Consider the following 20,082-nt stretch of genomic DNA (forward strand, 5'->3'; position numbering starts at 1 on the left):
TTTTGGAAACAGAAAAAAACTTTTTTTTTTAAAAACCCCATCAAACTCCGCAACATCTGTCCCCTTCCCCCCACCAGTACAATAAACTCCAAAGTATAGATCAAAACTCCCCAACAACAATCAGCAACATCATCTGTCCCCGTCCCCCCACCAGTACAATAAACTCCAAAGTATAGATCAAAAATCCCCAACAACAATCTAAATCCCGTTTGAAGTAGATCTTCAAGGCCCGAAAACATGTGTTCAATATCGCCAGAATCTGGTCACTCTGGGTTCAGTATCTCCTTTGCTTCAGTATTGGCTTATAGGTTGCCTGAAAAGGTAAAATGTTACAGCATAAGTGAAAGATATGTGTCCTTTTAATATACTGGAAAAACCATCCATAAACTGCAATATTTTTTGGGGGGTGTTTGTATATTTTAATCCAGCTATTCATTCTCTTCTGCCTATAAATCTCGTTTCTACCTATAAATCTCTTTTCTGCTTATAAATCCCTTTTTTAATCTAAAAATCTCTTTTCTATTATAAATCACTTTATTATAAATCTCTTTTCTACCTATAAATTGCTTTTCTTCCTATAAATCTCTTTTCTACCTATAAACATTTCTACTACAAATCTATCTTTTCACTTATCTATCCATCATTATCTTTTTAACTATGCATCAAGTGTATCTATTCAATCTATTTGTGTATCCTATCTATCCCATCCATCCATCACCAGTTTTCTATGTATCTAGTCTATTGGTCTATTTGTCCACGCATCCATTCTCATATTCACATACTACTCCCTTTGCTGTCAGGATCCAACTGGGTTGTTGTGGCGAGATCATCACCTTTAAGTCAGAAAAGTTTGGGTGTTCTCCGGCGCGTCACAATGAGCATCACACAATGAGGTCTCCATGGCCAAGGTAAGCAAGGAAACTGCTCATCAGATGAGGATTGTGCCAGGCTTTATGCGGAGGTTTTCTTTTAAAAATATTTTTTAGGAAACCTTTTTATTTTAGAAAACATATGAAGGGGAAAGTTTTCAACACTGAGCCTTGTGAAACCTGCTGTTCCAACATTCCCCCTCCTTCCTTCCACCTCCTTCCCTAGATGACCGGTAATTACATGTTAAATATGTGAAAATATATGATAAATCCAATGTATATAAAAATATTTATGCAATTATCTTGCTTATGCAGAGATTTTCTTCCTACTTCTTTTTTTTGTTGAATAAGTAGTAAAAGCAATAGTAATAATACTAGGAATAGGAGTTACACTACTAGTAGTAGAAATAGTAGTAATAGTAATAGTAAAGTAATAGTAATAGTAATAGTAAAGTAATAGTAATAGTAATAGTAAAGGTAGTATTACAAATAATAGTAGTAGTGGTAGTAGAAGGAGTATTAATAGGAATAAGAGCAATGATAGTAGTAGTAGCAGGAGGAAGAGAACTAGAAGGAATGGGAGTAGTATGAATAGTAACAGTAATAAGAGTGGGAGTAATTGTAGTAGTTGTTGGAAGAGTAATAGTAGTAATCTTAAGAGTGATACTAATAGGGGTAGGAAGAGGAGTAATAGTAGAAGTAGTAGTAATAATAATAGGTGTAAGAGTACGAGTAATAATAGTAGTAGTAAGAATAGTATCTGACATTTACACAGTGCTTCACCATCTCCAAAGTAATATAGACCATGTTTTCTCTGATGCTACCCCTAAGGCTCAGACCCACCCTTATGGGAACAGCCAGACTCTCCCATCCTTGAGCCAGGGAGATGCATGTCCTGTTATTTAGGGTTCAGTACCTGTGTTCCAGGCTTCAGGGAAGAAACAAGATCTTTCACCATTTTGGCTTCCGATATCGTTACCCCACCAACCACAAAGAGGATCTGCAGTGGATGGTCACCGGGATGAGGTCGGCTCACCTGTAACATTCACCATAACAAGGATGGGGTCAGCCATCAGACAAGCATGTCAGGTTAATATATGACTCATTAATGATCAAATAAAGATCTTACGTTAGGACATAATGTTCGTAGATTTTCAGCTGTGGAATCAGAACTTTAGAACTAGAAATGTAGTCTCCTTGTGGTCGTGGAGCTCAAGTATCTCATTTAACATGTGAGGAAACTGACGCTCAGGGAGTTTAAGTGATAATAAAAAGTCATGCAGGTAAGAAATAATCAGCACAGCAAAATTCCACTTGTTTAATGTTACTTTATTACAGTGTCTTTCCCGTATCCCATCCCACCACCTTTTTTTTTTTTTTTTTTTTTAAGAATTAATATGTTTAGCTATAGGTTAAAAGATTGAAGTATGGAAATATACACACACATATATGCACACACATACACACATATGTAATGAACACTTAGAGTTAACATGATAGTATAAACAGGATCTGTTTGACTCTTGTCTCTGCCTTTTACAACCTGTATGCGCTGGGACAATATACTAAATATACTTAACCACCCTGAGTCTCAGTAACTTTCTCTGTAAAATATGGAAGCAGAAACCCTGAAATATTCCCGCCAGCTCAAAATCCACGATGCTGTGACTCTACTTGAAACCAAATATTTCTCAAAGGCTTATTCTCGGTGGAGCAAAAATGATTGTACCATTCCCATTTTACAGATGAGGAAATTGAGGCAAACACAGATTAAGTGACTTGCCCAGAGTCCTACAGTTGGTGTTTGAAATCAGGTGCTGATTCAAGTGTGGTCCAACAGTGTTATCCACTGTACCAGCCAGCTGCCAATAATTTTAGAAAAGGTCTTCATCTATATGTAACTGAATTCAACAAGCATTTATGAAACCTCTAATATGAGCAAGTCATCTTGTTTCTGGGAACCAGGCATAGGATGATGAAAAAGAAAATAGTTTCTGAACTCAAAGAATCTGCTTTTGATTGTTTGTTTGTTTGTAAAGGTAGGCTCTCTATTTCCCAGATTATTTGTACTTCTAGTACATATAGGGTTAGTCAGCAACCTGGCCCTACCTTCAACCCCTTATTAACACTGACTGCAGGAGGGAAACTGAAGATAGATTATCTCTATATAGCTGCTTTACCTTCATGAACATGCTAAATCCCAGTTTATGTAGATCACTGAGGTCCGAAGACATGCCTTCAATATCACCAGCATCTGGTCACAAGTGGTTCAGTATCTCCTCTGCTTTAGCAGTGGCTTATAGGATGCCTGAAAAGGTAAAATGTTACAGCATAAGTGAAAGATATGTGTCCATTTGATCTACTGGAATAACCATCCACAAACTGGAATTTTTTGCGGGTGGGGGAAGAGGGAAGGAAAGAGAAGTCAAATATTTCCCAAGCCAGATAGAAAGCAACCATTTTAGCTTCTATAATATTGAAGAATAAAATATAATAGTTTAATACTGACCTGAAGGCAGTCTCAATCTTTGACAGGAGCACTTGGTATGATGCTGATGAGGACCAGAAAGGATCTCTTTTTCCAGTAATTTATTTACTGATTTACCTAACCCTCCATTGACTCAATCATTATCTATGTATATTTAATGCAGCTATTCATTCTCTTCTGCCTATAAACCCCTTTTCTACCTATAAATCTCTTGTCTAATTAAAAATCACTTTTTTTATCTAATAATCAGTTTTCTACTTATAAATCGCTTTAATTACTATAAATCTTTTCTACTTATAAATTGCTTTTCTTCCTATAAATCTCTTTTCTACCTATGAATCGCTTTTCTTCCTATAAATCTCTTTTCTGCCTATGAATCGCTTTTCTACTTATAAATCTCTTTTCTACCTATATATCACTTTTCTTCCTATAAATCTCTATTCTACCTATAAACTTTTCTACTATAAATCTATCTTTTCACTTATCTATTCATCATTATCTTTTTAACTATGCATCAAGTGTATCTATTCAATCTATTTGTCTATACTATCTATCCCATCCATCCATCACCAGTTATCTATGTATCTAGTCTAATAGTCTATTTGTCCACTCATCCATTCTTCTATACACACATCCTACTCCCTTTGCTTTCAGGATCCAACTGGGTTGTTGTGGCGAGATCATCACCTTTAAGTCAGAAAACCTTGGGTGTTCTCAGGCATGTCACAATGAACTAGAGCATGTCACAATGGGCATCACCCAATGAGGTCTCCATGGCTAAGGTAAGCAAGGCAACTGCTCATCAGATGAGGATTTTGCTCAGGCTGTATGCAGAGGTTTTCTTTTAAAAATATTTTTTAGGAAACCTTTTTATTTAAAAAACATATGAAATGGCAAGTTTTCAACACTGAGCCTTGCTAAACCTCCTGTTCCAACATTCCCCCTCCTTCCTTCCACCTCCTAGCCTGGGTGACCTGTAATTACATGTTAAATATGTGAAAATATATGATAAATCCAATGTATATAAAAATATTTATACAATTATCTTGCTTATGCAGAGATTTTCTTCCTACTTTTTTTTGTTGACATCATTTTCCGCAATAATATGTAAACTTTGAGGGCAAGACCATTTTTTTTAATTCATTTTTCCAAATTATCCCCCCCCTCCATTCTCTCCCCCCCCCCCGATGACAGGCAATCCCATACATTTTACATGTGTTACAATATACCCTAGATACAATATATGTGTGTAAATACCATTTTCTTTTTGCACATTAAGTATTAGATTCCGAAGGTATAAGTAACCTGGGTAGATAGACAGTAGTGCTAACACTTTACATTCACTTCCCAGTGTTCCTTCTCTGGGTGTAGTTATTTCTGTCCATCATTGATCAACTGGAAGTGAGTTGGATCTTCTTGTTGAACATGTTGAACATTTCCACTTCCATCAGAATACATCCTCATACAGTATTGTTGTTGAAATGTACAGTGATCTTCTGGTTCTATTCATTTCATTCAGCAACAGTTGATTTAAGTCTCTCCAGGCCTCTCTGTATTCCTCCTGCTGGTCATTTCTTACAGAGCACTAATATTCCATAACCTTCATATACCACAATTTACCCAACCATTTTCCAATTGATGGGTATCCATTCAACTTCCAGTTTCTAGCTACAACAAAAAGAGCTGCCACAAACATTTTGGCACATGCAGGTCCCTTTCCGCTCTTTAGTATTTCTTTGGGATATAATCCCAATAACAGCAATGCTGGGTCAAAGGGTATGCACAGTTTGATAACTTTTTGGGCATAGTTCCAAATTGCTCTCCAGAATGGCTGGATTCTTCCACAACTCCCCCAACAATGTATCAGTGTCCCAGTTTTCCCACAGCCCCTCCAACATTCATCATTATTTGTTCCTGTCATCTTAGCCAATCTGACAGGTGTGTAGTGGTATCTCAGAGTTGTCTTAATTTGCATTTCTCTGATCAGTAGTGATTTGGAACACTCTTTCATATGAGTGGAAATAGTTTCAATTTCATCATCTGAGAATTGTCTGTTCATATCCCTTGACCATTTATCAATTGGAGAATGGTTTGGTTTCCTATAAATCAGGGTCAGTTCTCTATATATTTTGGAAATGAGACCTTTGTCAGGACTTTTACTTTTAAAAATATTTTGCCAATTTGTTACTTCCATTCTAATCTTGTTTGCATTACTATTGTTTGTAGAGAAACTTTTTAGTTTGATGTAATCAAAATCTTCTATTTTGTGATCAATAATGATCTCTAGTTCTCCTCTGGTCATAAATTCCTTCCTCCTCCACAGGTCTGAGAGGTAGACTATTCTCTGTTCCTCTAATCTATTTATGATCTCATTCTTTATGCCTAAATCATGGACCCATTTTGATCATGGTGTTAAGTGTGGATCCATATCTAATTTCTGCCATACTAATTTCCAGTTTTCCCAACAGTTTTTTTCCGAATAATGAATTTTTGTCCCTAATGGTGGTATCTTTGGGTTTGTCAAAGATTAGATTGCTATAGATGTACCCTTTTTTGTCCTTTGTATCTAATCTGTTCCACTGATCTACCGTTCTATTTCTTAGCCAGTACCAAATGGTTTTGGTGACTGCTGCTATATAATATAGCTTTAGATCGGGTACACTTGGACCACCTTCCTCTGACTTTTTTTTCATTAGTTCCCTTGCATATTCTTCCAAAAGGATTTTGTTGTTATTTTTTCTAGATCATTAAAATAGTTTCTTGGGAGTCTGATTGGTATAGCACTAAATAAATAGATTAGTTTGGGGAGTATTGTCATCTTTATTATATTCGCTCGGCCTACCCAAGAGCACTGAATGTCTTTCCAATTATTTAAATCTGACTATTTTTGTGGCAAGTGTTTTGTAATTTTTCTCATATAATTCCTGACTATTCTTTGGTAAATGGATTCCCAAATACTTTGTACTCTCAACATTTGTTTGGAATGGAATTTCTCTTTGTATCTCTTCCTGTTGCATTTTGTTGGTGATATATAAGAATGCTGAGGATTTATGTGGATTTATTTTGTATCCTGCCACTTTGCTAAAATTCTGAATTCTCTCTAATAGCTTTTTAGCAGAGTCTTTGGGGTTCTCTAAGTATACCATCATGTCATCTGCAAAGAGTGATAGTTTGATTTCCTCATTTCCTACTCTAATTCCTTGAATCTCTCTTGGCTCTTATTGCCGAGGCTAGCGTTTCTAGTACTATATTGAATAGTAATGGTGATAGTGGGCAACCTTGTTTCACTCCTGATCTTACAGGGAAAGGTTGCAGTTTATTTCTATTGCATATTATGCTTACTGAAGGTCTTAAATATATGCTCCTGATTATTCTAAGGAAGAATCCATTTATTCCTATACTCTCAAGAGTTTTTAGTAGGAATGGATGTTGGATTTTGTCAAATGCTTTTTCTGCATCTATTGAGATGATCATATGGTTTTTATTAATTTGATTATTAATATGGTCAATTATACTAATAGTTTTCCTAATATTAAACCAGCCCTGCATTCCTGGTATGAATCCTACTTGATCATAGTATATTATCCTGGGGATGATTTTCTGAAGTCTTTTTGCTAATATCTTATTTAAGATTTTAGCATCAATATTCATTAAGGAAATTGGTCTATAATTTTCTTTCTCAGTTTTCGATCGACCTGGTTTAGGTATCAGTACCATGTCTGTGTCATAAAAGGAGTTTGGCAGGACTCCTTCATTCCCTATTTTTTCAAATAGTTTATATAGCATTGGGGCAAATTGTTCTTTAAATGTTTGGTAGAATTCACATGTAAATCCATCTGGTCCTGGGGATTTTTCCTGGGGAGTTGATTAATACCTTGGTCTATTTTTTTTTCTGAAATGGGACTATTTAAGCAATTTATTTCCTCCTCTGTTAATCTAAGAAGCCTATATTTTTGGAGGAAGTCATCCATTTCACTTAAGTTATCAAATTTATTGGCATAAAGTTGGGTAAAGTAACACATTATTTCTCTAATTTCCTCTTCATTGGTGGAAAGGTCCCCCTTTTCATTTGTAAGACTAACAATTTGATTTTCCTCTTTCGTTTTTCTGATCAGATTTACCAAAGGTTTATCTATTTTATTGGCTTTTTCATAAAACCAACTCTTGGTTTTATTTATTAATTCAATAGTTTTTTACTTTCAATATTATTGATTTCTCCTTTTAATTTTTGTATTTCAAGTTTAATTTTTGGTTGGGGGTTTTTTATTTGGTCTTTTTCTGGCCTTTTAAGTTGCAAGCCCAATTCGTTAATCTTCTCTTTCTCTATTTTCTTCATAGAAGCCTCTAAAGATATAAAATTTCCCCTTATTACTGCTTTAGCTGCATCCCACAGATTTTGGTATGATGTCTCATCATTGTCATTATCTTGGGTGAAATTATTGTTTCTATAATTTGCTCTTTCACCCAGTCATTCTTTAAGATGAGATTATTCAGTTTCCAATTACTTTTTGGTCTATTTATCCCTAACTTTTTACTGAATGTAGCTTTTATTGCATTGTGGTCTGAGAAGAAGGCATTTATTATTTCTGCCTTCCTACATTGAATTTTGAGATCTTTATGTCCTATTACATGGTCAATTTTTGTATAGGATCCATGAACTGCTGAGAAGAAAGTATATTCCTTTCTATTGCCATTCAGTTTTCTCCAAAGATCTATCATACCTAGTTTTTCTAATGTTCTCTTTACTTTTTTAATTTCTTTCTTGTTTGTTTTGTGGTTTGATTTGTCTAAATCTGAGAGTGCAAGGAGGAGATCTCCCACTATTATAGTTTTACTGTCTATTTCTTCTTGCAACTCTCTTAACTTTTCCTTTAGAAAGTTAGATGCTATACCACTTGGTGCATATATGTTTAGTATCGATATGGCTTCATTATTTATGCTACCTTTCAGCAAGATATAGTTTCCTTCCTTATAACTTTTAATTAGATCATCTTCGGCTTTTGCTTGATCTGAGATAAGGATATCTACCCCTGCTTTTTTGGCTTTACCTGAAGCGTAATAGATTCTGCTCCAACCTTTTACCTTTACTCTCTCTATATATATATCTCCCTGATTTAAGTGTGTTTCCTGTAAACAACATATTGTAGGGTTCTGATTTTTGATCCAGTCTGCTATCCGTCTCCATTTGATGGGAGCATTCATCCCATTCACATTTACAGTTAAAATTACTAATTCTGTATTACCTGCCATCATATTATCCCCAGATTATGCCTTTTCCCTTGACCCCCCTGAACCCCTTCCCCGATATTTAATTTATAGACCCCCCTTGTGACACGCAGCCCTCCCTTTTTTTTGTGTCCCTCCCCCCTCCCTCCACATCCCTTCCCTTATTCTCCTTTTCCTTTTCCTTTTTCCTCTCCCCCCTTTTAATGAGGTGAGAGAGAATTCTCTGAAAAACAAATATGACAATTATTTACTCTTTGAGTCTCTTCTGATGAGAGTAAGATTTACACAATGATTCTCCCCCTCTCTAAATTCCCTCAGATATGGTGTATTTTCTATGCCTCTTCCTGGGATGTAGTTTCCCTCTTTTTATCACACCCAACCCTTTTTCTGATAATACCCCCTTCCTTTTACTACACCCCCTCCTTTTTTTTTTTCTTTTATATCAGTAAAATCAAATTATCCATGTGTACTTTCTATATACCCACAACAGAGATATAGTTCTCAAGGGTTCTGTGTACCTTTTTCTGTTTCTCTTCAGTCTTGTGGATATAGATCAAATTTTTTGTTTAAGTCTGGTTTTTTTCTTAGAAACATATGGAATTCCTCTATTGCATTGAATGACCATCTTCTTCCATGGAAAAAGATGCTAAACTTAGCTGGGTAGTTTATTCATGGTTGCAATACTTGATCTTTTGCCTTTCGGAATATCAGGTTCCAGGCCCTTCTATCTTTTAATGTGGAGGCAGCCAGATCTTGTGTGATCCTTATTGTGGCCCCTTGGTATTTAAATTGTTTTTTTCTAGCTGCTTGCAGGATTTTCTCCTTTGTGTGCTAATTCTGCAGCTTAGGCACAATATTCCGTGGTGTTCTTTTTTAGGGTCTATTTCAGAAGGAGTTCGATGAATTCTTACAACATCTACTTTCCCCTCTGTTTCTATTATCTCTGGACAGTTCTCTTTAATAATTTCCTGTAAAATAGAATCTAGGATCTTATTTTGGTCATAGTTTTTGGGAAGTCCAATAATCCGCAGATTATCTCTCCTAGATCTATTTTCCAGGTCTATAGAATTTCCCAGTAAGTATTTGACGTTATTCTCCAGCTTTTCATTTTTTTTTTTTTGTTTTGTTTGACTGATTCTTGGGTTCTCAGTGAATCATTCATTTCTATTTGTTCCATCCTGAATTTTAAGGAGTTATTTTCTTCATTCACAGTTTTTACTTCTTTTTGTAAATGCCCAATTTCGTTTTTAAATGAGTTATTTTTGCTCTATTGATTTTTTTTTTCCATTTCCCTAATTTTTTTTTTTTTGAGAATTATTTTCTTCTTCCAATTCAGAAATCCTATTTTCTTGGGACTCTTTTATGTTCTCCAATTCAGAAATACTATTTTCTTGAGATTTTTTTATCTTCTCCAGTTCAGAAATCCTACTTTCCTGTTTTTTTTTTTACCTTTTCTAATTCACTAATTTTGTTTCCCTGCATCTCCTGTGAATTCTTTATTTTTTCCAACCCCAATTTCACAACGTTGTTATTCTCTTTCCTTTCCCCATTTTTCTTCAAACTCTCTTAATTTTTAATAGTCTCTTCAAGGAGAGAGTTATGTGATGGGGGGCAGGAATTATTCCCCTTTAGGTTGTTATCTGCTGACTCTCTGCTGTTAACTTCCTTGGGCTTGGATACCTGCTCTTTCTCTGTGTAGAAGGAATCTATATTTTTAAGGGGCTTTTTGCTCATACTTAAAAAATCTTTTCGGGTCTGTCCCTGGGGTAGGAAATTATTTCTTTCTTTCTTTACCACTTCTTCCCAGACTTGATGGATGCAGCGGCCCCTGCGCCTGAGCTAAGAGAGAGCTCTGGGAGAGAGTTCCCCACCCCCTCCCTGGAAGTGCCTCAGAGGCGATCAGCAGTGCTGTGCTTTGAGGGCACTGTGTTCTAGTGGCTTCCCTGATGTTTGAGACTGTACAGTAAAGGCGACTCAAAGCCTAGCCTATGTGTCCGGTTGAGACGTGGATGTCTGCAGCAGGTGACCTGAAAAGCCCCTGCTCTCACACTGGAAGTGTCTGCCAGAAACCGCGGTCCCTAGTTCAAAGGTTCTGCTTCTCTGGGACTTCCATTCCACAGCCTCTAGCCAAGCCAGGCAATATGAGTTACAGCCCCGCCCACTTTTCAATCTCTTAACTACCCCCCAGGTGAAAGCCTGGATTGCCTATGTCGGCCACACCCACCAGTGCCAAGATGTGCTGAGTCACCCCCGGGATCCAGGAAGATCCAATCTGGTTTTAAATTTTAAAGTTGCTGAGATTTCTCTTCTGAACTGCTGTATTATAAGCAGAGAAGAGCTAACAGCCTGTGCCAGATTCTTCTATCTCAGTGGATTCTCTGATCCCAGAGCCCTCCCCAGCGCGATCAGCGCAGTGTGCCACCACCCCACCGTCTGCACTGGCCTCTCTTCTTCCTCCCCTGAGAGCTGACCTTTCCTGTTCAAATTCCAGATTCTCTTCAGCTAGTAAGTCGTGCTTCCAGTCCTTGTGGATTCTATCAGTCCAGCGCTATTTCTGAGGCTGAGTAAATCTAGTTGGTTGTGAGGGAAGAAAGGAGCTTACACAGTCGCGGTGTATCTTCTCCACCATCTTGGCTCCACCCATGAACCAAGACCATTTTGTTTTCATCTTTATGTCTCCAAGGTCTAGTGTAATACATGACCCCTAGTAAGTATGTAATATATGTTTGCTCCTTGTTTAGTTGTGCTTTGCTGATTGAGTAGTCTAAGGAAGATGGGTGAGGTAGGCTACCAAATGAATGATATGGTCACAAAAGACACAGGGACCAGAAACTGGGGACATGAGTAGAAGCAGCCAGCGGGAAAGGGAGCTAAGCCCCCATATTGCTCTTGGGATGGAACCTACGTTTTGGCTGAAAAGCAAGAGGAGCTAGGGCCACAGTTAAGACCCCAGACAGCTTTATCAGGTAACTTTCATCATATAGAATTTGGAAAACACCCCATTGAACGCTGCAGATCTAGAATCCCCTTGTTAATTAGGCCAGAGTTGTCTGTACAAGACAAGATCTGTTTCAATCTAGCCTCTATTTTGCTGACCTGTTGCCTCAGTTTCTTTAACTGAGAGTGTGGATAATAGCACCTACCTCCCAGTGTTGTTGAGGAGAGAATATATGTAAAGTGCTTAGCACAGTGCTTGGTACATAGGAGTTTAATAAATGCTTGTTTCCTTAAGAAATATTGGTAAATTGGAAGTGATTCGAAGTGGAAAAATGGCAGAGCTACCACGGAAAAGCTCCAACAGTTCTTGCCCTCAAGGAGGTGGTTTTCTGTAGATGAGACCCTCCAAGCCCAAGCCCAGAAGTGGAAAGCCCAAGATGGAGGATGAGAAGGTGCTGTCAGAGAGCCATCCAGACCACCTTCTCTTCCACACCCTGGGAGGATTCCCAAGGCCAAACTAAGCACTAGCTCTGGAAGCCGGCTTGACTGGCTTGTCAAAGCCTTCTGGGGCCCTTCATCCAATGAAGGCTGCATTCTGCTTGGGAGTTAGTTTGGTTTCATTTTATTGCCAGGGCCTGTACATCAATTCACAAGAGGTATTGTTCCAGCTTTATCATTCAGTGCAAACATCTTTTGTGGCTAACCTGAGGTTTGCCACTATCTATGGAATCAAATCAGAAGGGGTTTTCCCATCTCCAATCTTGCTGGCTCCAGAGCACCCATTTGCTTTTCTAGCACTCTTACTATCCCCCTTCTTCATCCAGGGGATTTAGGTTCCCAACTTCTGAAGAAAGGTTAGATTTTCAGAAACAGAAATTTTACATTTCAGTCATATAGATTATAATGAGCACAAGTCAGGCAGAAGAAACTTCAAAGGGGGAATGGGGGGCTCTAGCACAAGCCTGTGGGGACACCAATTATTTTCTGGCTCAGCCTTCGCCTGGAGCTGAGGGGAAGCACCTGGATGCAAATCTCTAAGCCAGTCCCTTGTCATTCTGAATTGCCCTCCAGGTATGGAATGGCTGCTCTGCTCCTCCAGGAAGATCCAAAAGACTTCAGCAGGGCCACTTCCTAGCTTCTCTGGGACTTCTCTGGCTAGAACACAACAGACCTGCTGCTTGTTAACCCCCAATAGCTCTTTGCTCCCAGACTTTCAGACGGTCCCAAGCCTCTGATGGCAAAGGTCCTGGTTACAGTTGTTTCACAATCTCAAAGAAGAAGAAATCTGCCTCCCTCTCTTATTCCCAAACCCAGATAGGATATAGCCAGCTTTACCCATCAGCAGTATGGGCTAGCTGCAAATAAGGGAAAAATTTAATTTACCCAATAAGTTTGCCAACAAGTATTTCTTTAGATTAACGAGCTGGCAAATCTAATCACTAGATAGCACAGAAGAAACTGGGAAATATCACTAATCATGTGGAAGCTGAAAGAATGACAACTTGACACTTTTGGAAACAGAAAAAAACTTTTTATTTTAAAAACCCCATCAAACTCCGCAACATCTGTCCCCTTCCCCCCACCAGTACAATAAACTCCAAAGTATAGATCAAAACTCCCCAACAACAATCAGCAACATCATCTGTCCCCTTCCCCCCACCAGTACAATAAACTCCAAAGTATAGATCAAAAATCCCCAACAACAATCTAAATCCCGTTTGAAGTAGATCTTCAAGGCCCGAAAACATGTGTTCAATATCGCCAGAATCTGGTCACTCTGGGTTCAGTATCTCCTTTGCTTCAGTATTGGCTTATAGGTTGCCTGAAAAGGTAAAATGTTACAGCATAAGTGAAAGATATGTGTCCTTTTAATATACTGGAAAAACCATCCATAAACTGCAATATTTTTTGGGGGGTGTTTGTATATTTTAATCCAGCTATTCATTCTCTTCTGCCTATAAATCTCGTTTCTACCTATAAATCTCTTTTCTGCTTATAAATCCCTTTTTTAATCTAAAAATCTCTTTTCTATTATAAATCACTTTATTATAAATCTCTTTTCTACCTATAAATGGCTTTTCTTCCTATAAATCTCTTTTCTACCTATAAACATTTCTACTACAAATCTATCTTTTCACTTATCTATCCATCATTATCTTTTTAACTATGCATCAAGTGTATCTATTCAATCTATTTGTGTATCCTATCTATCCCATCCATCCATCACCAGTTTTCTATGTATCTAGTCTATTGGTCTATTTGTCCACTCATCCATTCTCATATTCACATACTACTCCCTTTGCTGTCAGGATCCAACTGGGTTGTTGTGGCGAGATCATCACCTTTAAGTCAGAAAAGTTTGGGTGTTCTCCGGCGCGTCACAATGAGCATCACACAATGAGGTCTCCATGGCCAAGGTAAGCAAGGAAACTGCTCATCAGATGAGGATTGTGCCAGGCTTTATGCGGAGGTTTTCTTTTAAAAATATTTTTTAGGAAACCTTTTTATTTTAGAAAACATATGAAGGGGAAAGTTTTCAACACTGAGCCTTGTGAAACCTGCTGTTCCAACATTCCCCCTCCTTCCTTCCACCTCCTTCCCTAGATGACCGGTAATTACATGTTAAATATGTGAAAATATATGATAAATCCAATGTATATAAAAATATTTATGCAATTATCTTGCTTATGCAGAGATTTTCTTCCTACTTCTTTTTTTTGTTGAATAAGTAGTAAAAGCAATAGTAATAATACTAGGAATAGAAGTTACACTACTAGTAGTAGAAATAGTAGTAATAGTAATAGTAAAGTAATAGTAATAGTAAAGTAATAGTAATAGTAATAGTAAAGGTAGTATTACAAATAATAGTAGTAGTGGTAGTAGAAGGAGTATTAATAGGAATAAGAGCAATGATAGTAGTAGTAGCAGGAGGAAGAGAACTAGAAGGAATGGGAGTAGTATGAATAGTAACAGTAATAAGAGTGGGAGTAATTGTAGTAGTTGGTGGAAGAGTAATAGTAGTAATCTTAAGAGTGATACTAATAGGAGTAGGAAGAGGAGTAATAGTAGAAGTAGTAGTAATAATAATAGGTGTAAGAGTACGAGTAATAATAGTAGTAGTAAGAATAGTATCTGACATTTACACAGTGCTTCACCATCTCCAAAGTTATATAGACCATGTTTTCTCTGATGCTACCCCTAAGGCTCAGACCCACCCTTATGGGAACAGCCAGGCTCTCCCATCCTTGAGCCAGGGAGATGCATGTCCTGTTATTTAGGGTTCAGTACCTGTGTTCCAGGCTTCAGGGAAGAAACAAGATCTTTCACCATTTAGGCTTCCGATATCGTTACCCCACCAACCACAAAGAGGATCTGGAGTGGATGGTCACCGGGATGAGGTCGGCTCACCTGTAACATTCACCATAACAAGGATGGGGTCAGCCATCAGACAAGCATGTCAGGTTAATATATGACTCATTAATGATCAAATAAAGATCTTACGTTAGGACATAATGTTCGTAGATTTTCAGCTGTGGAATCAGAACTTTAGAACTAGAAATGTAGTCTCCTTGTGGTCGTGGAGCTCAAGTATCTCATTTAACATGTGAGGAAACTGACGCTCAGGGAGTTTAAGTGATAATAAAAAGTCATGCAGGTAAGAAATAATCAGCACAGCAAAATTCCACTTGTTTAATGTTACTTTATTACAGTGTCTTTCCCGTATCCCATCCCACCACCTTTTTTTTTTTTTTTTTTTTTAAGAATTAATATGTTTAGCTATAGGTTAAAAGATTGAAGTATGGAAATATACACACACATATATGCACACACATACACACATATGTAATGAACACTTAGAGTTAACATGATAGTATAAACAGGATCTGTTTGACTCTTGTCTCTGCCTTTTACAACCTGTATGCGCTGGGACAATATACTAAATATACTTAACCACCCTGAGTCTCAGTAACTTTCTCTGTAAAATATGGAAGCAGAAACCCTGAAATATTCCCGCCAGCTCAAAATCCACGATGCTGTGACTCTACTTGAAACCAAATATTTCTCAAAGGCTTATTCTCGGTGGAGCAAAAATGATTGTACCATTCCCATTTTACAGATGAGGAAATTGAGGCAAACACAGATTAAGTGACTTGCCCAGAGTCCTACAGTTGGTGTTTGAAATCAGGTGCTGATTCAAGTGTGGTCCAACAGTGTTATCCACTGTACCAGCCAGCTGCCAATAATTTTAGAAAAGGTCTTCATCTATATGTAACTGAATTCAACAAGCATTTATGAAACCTCTAATATGAGCAAGTCATCTTGTTTCTGGGAACCAGGCATAGGATGATGAAAAAGAAAATAGTTTCTGAACTCAAAGAATCTGCTTTTGATTGTTTGTTTGTTTGTAAAGGTAGGCTCTCTATTTCCCAGATTATTTGTACTTCTAGTACATATAGGGTTAGTCAGCAACCTGGCCCTACCTTCAACCCCTTATTAACACTGACTGCAGGAGGGAAACTGAAGATAGATTATCTCTATATAGCTGCTTTACCTTCATGAACATGCTAAATCCCAGTTTATGTAGATCACTGAGGTCCGAAGACATGCCTTCAATATCACCAGCATCTGGTCACAAGTGGTTCAGTATCTCCTCTGCTTTAGCAGTGGCTTATAGGATGCCTGAAAAGGTAAAATGTTACAGCATAAGTGAAAGATATGTGTCCATTTGATCTACTGGAATAACCATCCACAAACTGGAATTTTTTGCGGGTGGGGGAAGAGGGAAGGAAAGAGAAGTCAAATATTTCCCAAGCCAGATAGAAAGCAACCATTTTAGCTTCTATAATATTGAAGAATAAAATATAATAGTTTAATACTGACCTGAAGGCAGTCTCAATCTTTGACAGGAGCACTTGGTATGATGCTGATGAGGACCAGAAAGGATCTCTTTTTCCAGTAATTTATTTACTGATTTACCTAACCCTCCATTGACTCAATCATTATCTATGTATATTTAATGCAGCTATTCATTCTCTTCTGCCTATAAACCCCTTTTCTACCTATAAATCTCTTGTCTAATTAAAAATCACTTTTTTTATCTAATAATCTGTTTTCTACTTATAAATCGCTTTAATTACTATAAATCTTTTCTACTTATAAATTGCTTTTCTTCCTATAAATCTCTTTTCTACCTATGAATCGCTTTTCTTCCTATAAATCTCTTTTCTGCCTATGAATCGCTTTTCTACTTATAAATCTCTTTTCTACCTATATATCACTTTTCTTCCTATAAATCTCTATTCTACCTATAAACTTTTCTACTATAAATCTATCTTTTCACTTATCTATTCATCATTATCTTTTTAACTATGCATCAAGTGTATCTATTCAATCTATTTGTCTATACTATCTATCCCATCCATCCATCACCAGTTATCTATGTATCTAGTCTAATAGTCTATTTGTCCACTCATCCATTCTTCTATACACACATCCTACTCCCTTTGCTTTCAGGATCCAACTGGGTTGTTGTGGCGAGATCATCACCTTTAAGTCAGAAAACCTTGGGTGTTCTCAGGCATGTCACAATGAACTAGAGCATGTCACAATGGGCATCACCCAATGAGGTCTCCATGGCTAAGGTAAGCAAGGCAACTGCTCATCAGATGAGGATTTTGCTCAGGCTGTATGCAGAGGTTTTCTTTTAAAAATATTTTTTAGGAAACCTTTTTATTTAAAAAACATATGAAATGGCAAGTTTTCAACACTGAGCCTTGCTAAACCTCCTGTTCCAACATTCCCCCTCCTTCCTTCCACCTCCTAGCCTGGGTGACCTGTAATTACATGTTAAATATGTGAAAATATATGATAAATCCAATGTATATAAAAATATTTATACAATTATCTTGCTTATGCAGAGATTTTCTTCCTACTTTTTTTTGTTGACATCATTTTCCGCAATAATATGTAAACTTTGAGGGCAAGACCATTTTTTTTAATTCATTTTTCCAAATTATCCCCCCCCTCCATTCTCTCCCCCCCCCCGATGACAGGCAATCCCATACATTTTACATGTGTTACAATATACCCTAGATACAATATATGTGTGTAAATACCATTTTCTTGTTGCACATTAAGTATTAGATTCCGAAGGTATAAGTAACCTGGGTAGATAGACAGTAGTGCTAACCCTTTACATTCACTTCCCAGTGTTCCTTCTCTGGGTGTAGTTATTTCTGTCCATCATTGATCAACTGGAAGTGAGTTGGATCTTCTTGTTGAACATGTTGAACATTTCCACTTCCATCAGAATACATCCTCATACAGTATTGTTGTTGAAATGTACAGTGATCTTCTGGTTCTATTCATTTCATTCAGCAACAGTTGATTTAAGTCTCTCCAGGCCTCTCTGTATTCCTCCTGCTGGTCATTTCTTACAGAGCACTAATATTCCATAACCTTCATATACCACAATTTACCCAACCATTTTCCAACTGATGGACATCCATTCAACTTCCAGTTTCTAGCTACAACAAAAAGAGCTGCCACAAACATTTTGGCACATGCAGGTCCCTTTCCGCTCTTTAGTATTTCTTTGGGATATAATCCCAATAACAGCAATGCTGGGTCAAAGGGTATGCACAGTTTGATAACTTTTTGGGCATAGTTCCAAATTGCTCTCCAGAATGGCTGGATTCTTCCACAACTCCCCCAACAATGTATCAGTGTCCCAGTTTTCCCACAGCCCCTCCAACATTCATCATTATTTGTTCCTGTCATCTTAGCCAATCTGACAGGTGTGTAGTGGTATCTCAGAGTTGTCTTAATTTGCATTTCTCTGATCAGTAGTGATTTGGAACACTCTTTCATATGAGTGGAAATAGTTTCAATTTCATCATCTGAGAATTGTCTGTTCATATCCCTTGACCATTTATCAATTGGAGAATGGTTTGGTTTCCTATAAATCAGGGTCAGTTCTCTATATATTTTGGAAATGAGACTTTTGTCAGGACCTTTACTTTTAAAAATATTTTGCCAATTTGTTACTTCCATTCTAATCTTGTTTGCATTACTATTGTTTGTAGAGAAACTTTTTAGTTTGATGTAATCAAAATCTTCTATTTTGTGATCAATAATGCTCTCTAGTTCTCCTCTGGTCATAAATTCCTTCCTCCTCCACAGGTCTGAGAGGTAGACTATTCTCTGTTCCTCTAATCTATTTATGATCTCATTCTTTATGCCTAAATCATGGACCCATTTTGATCATGGTGTTAAGTGTGGATCCATATCTAATTTCTGCCATACTAATTTCCAGTTTTCCCAACAGTTTTTTTTTCCGAATAATGAATTTTTGTCCCTAATGGTGGTATCTTTGGGTTTGTCAAAGATTAGATTGCTATAGATGTACCCTTTTTTGTCCTTTGTATCTAATCTGTTCCACTGATCTACCGTTCTATTTCTTAGCCAGTACCAAATGGTTTTGGTGACTGCTGCTATATAATATAGCTTTAGATCGGGTACACTTGGACCACCTTCCTCTGACTTTTTTTTCATTAGTTCCCTTGCATATTCTTCCAAAAGGATTTTGTTGTTATTTTTTCTAGATCATTAAAATAGTTTCTTGGGAGTCTGATTGGTATAGCACTAAATAAATAGATTAGTTTGGGGAGTATTGTCATCTTTATTATATTCGCTCGGCCTACCCAAGAGCACTGAATGTCTTTCCAATTATTTAAATCTGACTATTTTTGTGGCAAGTGTTTTGTAATTTTTCTCATATAATTCCTGACTATTCTTTGGTAAATGGATTCCCAAATACTTTGTACTCTCAACATTTGTTTGGAATGGAATTTCTCTTTGTATCTCTTCCTGTTGCATTTTGTTGGTGATATATAAGAATGCTGAGGATTTATGTGGATTTATTTTGTATCCTGCCACTTTGCTAAAATTCTGAATTCTCTCTAATAGCTTTTTAGCAGAGTCTTTGGGGTTCTCTAAGTATACCATCATGTCATCTGCAAAGAGTGATAGTTTGATTTCCTCATTTCCTACTCTAATTCCTTGAATCTCTCTTGGCTCTTATTGCCGAGGCTAGCGTTTCTAGTACTATATTGAATAGTAATGGTGATAGTGGGCAACCTTGTTTCACTCCTGATCTTACAGGGAAAGGTTGCAGTTTATTTCTATTGCATATTATGCTTACTGAAGGTCTTAAATATATGCTCCTGATTATTCTAAGGAAGAATCCATTTATTCCTATACTCTCAAGAGTTTTTAGTAGGAATGGATGTTGGATTTTGTCAAATGCTTTTTCTGCATCTATTGAGATGATCATATGGTTTTTATTAATTTGATTATTAATATGGTCAATTATACTAATAGTTTTCCTAATATTAAACCAGCCCTGCATTCCTGGTATGAATCCTACTTGATCATAGTATATTATCCTGGGGATGATTTTCTGAAGTCTTTTTGCTAATATCTTATTTAAGATTTTAGCATCAATATTCATTAAGGAAATTGGTCTATAATTTTCTTTCTCAGTTTTCGATCGACCTGGTT

The 20,082-nt window shown here is 37.1% G+C and overlaps 2 long non-coding RNA genes across 2 annotated transcripts; both read right to left on the reverse strand.

The window, feature by feature from the left end:
* Positions 1–4,063, reverse strand: LOC141560888 (uncharacterized). The gene is made up of 4 exons (XR_012487869.1): positions 3,379–4,063; positions 3,050–3,177; positions 1,786–1,905; positions 1–313 (listed from the first exon to the last, which is right to left on the reverse strand). It is a non-coding gene; the product is annotated as an uncharacterized LOC141560888 (long non-coding RNA).
* An 8,966-nt stretch (positions 4,064–13,029) lies between these two features.
* LOC141560887 (uncharacterized) lies at positions 13,030–17,086 on the reverse strand. Its single transcript, XR_012487868.1, has 4 exons — positions 16,402–17,086; positions 16,073–16,200; positions 14,809–14,928; positions 13,030–13,342 (listed from the first exon to the last, which is right to left on the reverse strand). It is a non-coding gene; the product is annotated as an uncharacterized LOC141560887 (long non-coding RNA).
* Between the last annotated feature and the right edge of the window lie 2,996 nt (positions 17,087–20,082).

The sequence above is a fragment of the Sminthopsis crassicaudata genome, chromosome 3 (assembly GCF_048593235.1).
Source record: "Sminthopsis crassicaudata isolate SCR6 chromosome 3, ASM4859323v1, whole genome shotgun sequence".
In the NCBI taxonomy this organism is placed as follows: domain Eukaryota; kingdom Metazoa; phylum Chordata; class Mammalia; order Dasyuromorphia; family Dasyuridae; genus Sminthopsis; species Sminthopsis crassicaudata.